Here is a 2,759-nt window from a genome sequence, read left to right on the forward strand (position 1 = left end):
ACCGACATTGCAAATACATGGAAGTAGGGGGAGCTTTTGTTCCCACCGAAATGTGTTTCCCTAACACAGACTTCAAATCCAAGGAGCTTGGGAAAATTTGCATTGCGAATTCATGCAATCGGGGGCATTTTTGTTCCGACTGAAATGTGTTTCCCTAACACAGACTTCAAATCCAAGGTGTCTAGGAAAATTGGGATTGCAAATTCATGCAGGTCGGGAGTGTTTTTATTCCGACTGAAATCTGATTACCTATAAAGACTTCTGAACCAAGGTGTCTGGGAAAATCGGCATTGAAAATACATGCAAACTGCGAGTACTTTTGTACTCGCTTACCTATTTGCAGACTAGAATGCGTTTCCCTAACACGGTCTTCTAAACTTAGGTACCTGGTAAGATCGTGCAGACACTAGAGACATGGCATTTGTTCAAATTTTTTTCTCACAACGCAAATATATTGAATTCAATTGAACTCGGAAATTGTTTCATTCAATCAAAAATTTAATCAATACAAACAAATGATTACTAAGCTAAGGTAGTCCCACGTCAACCCTGCGGTAATATCATAGATATAACCCACCCATTTTTTTTTGTAAGGATGCCATTCTATTTTAGGGTCCGAAATCAAATTTTTTAGATTAAAACTCATGTTAAAATATATGCAAAAATTACTATTGAATTAAAAAAACTTAAGGGATTGTATCTAAGACCCGACCGCATATTTTCGACGTAGGACTACACAATTATAGTATGGAATCCACTTTTTTTTTACCACTTCAAATATTATTTTAGAATGCATCGAAATTTTTGTAATGTTGTTCTCCGTTACAAATAAATTTGATGAACGTCCTTTTACATTTGATATGATGCCTAGGACTACCAAAATATGTGAACGGAAAAAATGTCAAACGATCATTGTATTTTACATTTCCCTCTGAAACTATTACACATCTCATGATTAAGTAGTTCTCGAACCGCGAAAGTTCATTCACCTTTAGTATCTGAAATGACGATTTTCCCAGGTTTCTCAGTTTAAAAGTAAGTTTTAGGGAAACATATTCCGTATAGAATACGTTTACTCATGTTCCAGTATTCATAACTATTATATATATATATATATATATATATATATATATATATATATATATATATATATATATATATATATATATATATATCCTAATTAGTTCTCCACAACTTTCCTGCATATTTTCTGTACAATCAATGGTTTCCGAACTACAATTTTGACGTGGGTCTAACCGGAATATATGGGGGGTAAAATGAAAACATAAACACTGAACATGCAGGAAAAAATGCAAGATTTCGAATGCTTATAACTCGAACATATTCTACTGAATCGGAAAGATGTTTGCATCAATTGATAGGGAATATTTCTACGTATCTATCGCAATTAATAAAGTGTTATTTTCCATTAGGTAAATAATTGAATAACTGTGAAATGTTAAGCGTTATCTAAACGCCCTTACTGCCTCGTTTTGATTGGCCCGCTTTACGGTTTCTCCAACACAGACTTCAAAATCAAGCAGCCTTGGGGAAATCGGAATTGCAAATACATGAAAGTAGGGGGACTTTTGTTCTCTCCGAAATGTGTTCTCTAACACAGACTTCAAAACCAAGCAGCATTGGCGAAACCGACATTGCAAATACATGGAAGTAGGGGGAGCTTTTGTTCCCACCGAAATGTGTTTCCCTAACACAGACTTCAAATCCAAGGAGCTTGGGAAAATTTGCATTGCGAATTCATGCAATCGGGGGCATTTTGACGTAGGACTACGTCTAACCGGAAGATATGGGTGGTAAAATGGAAATCTAAGCACTGAACAAGTAGGAAAAAATGCAAGATTTGGAACGCTTATAACTCGAGCATTTCTCAATAGATCGCAAAGGTTTTTGCATCAATTGATAGGAAATATATCTACGCATCTATCATAACGAATACATTTAATTTTTCTTGAGATAAATAATTGAATAATTGTGAAATATCAAGCATTGTCCAAATGCACTATGTGCCCATTTTTGATTGGTCCATTTTGTGCTCCTCAAATCGTACCGACCAAAACGGGCAACCAGAGCAGCAGCGAAATAGAATGAAGCACGATTGGAAAGGAAAAAGAAAAAAATGAACGAAACATTGGTCGCAGTCTCACACATGCGTAATTCTCGAGCCAGCCAGTCAGCTTAAAAATCCCCGCTCCACTGCCGTAACGATCATTCTTTGTGTGGACACCGAATGGACAACATCGTTGCTGGACGGCGAGGGATCGAGTGCCTTTCTCAAGGCAAGAGGGCGGAGGTGGTAGCGCTGGAGTAGAGTAATAGAGTAGAGTAGAGTTTTCAAAGGGCCTTTCTCTAGGCTAGAGACGAATGAACTGCAAAAGTTTAAAGTCTCTATAATACAAGACCTTCCTTCCTTCCGTAACGATCATTCTTTGTGTGGACACCGACTGGACTACATCGTTGCTGGACGAGCTGGACGGCGAAGGATCGAGTGCCTTTCTCAAGGCAATGGGGGCGGAGGTGTAATGCAGGAGTTAGAGTAGAGTTTTCAAAGGGCCTTTCTCAAGGCTAGAGACGAATGAACTAAAAAGTTTAAAGTCTCTATAATACAAAACCATCACCACCACCGTAACGATCATTCTCATTCAAACCGTACACCACATCGGTTCGCATCACAACACATCAACAAACCAATCCAAGCAGCCATGTCTAAACATGGTAAAGGAGGAAAAGTGAAGGGAAAG

This window comes from Toxorhynchites rutilus, chromosome 2 (assembly GCF_029784135.1).
Source record: "Toxorhynchites rutilus septentrionalis strain SRP chromosome 2, ASM2978413v1, whole genome shotgun sequence".
Lineage (NCBI taxonomy): Eukaryota > Metazoa > Arthropoda > Insecta > Diptera > Culicidae > Toxorhynchites > Toxorhynchites rutilus.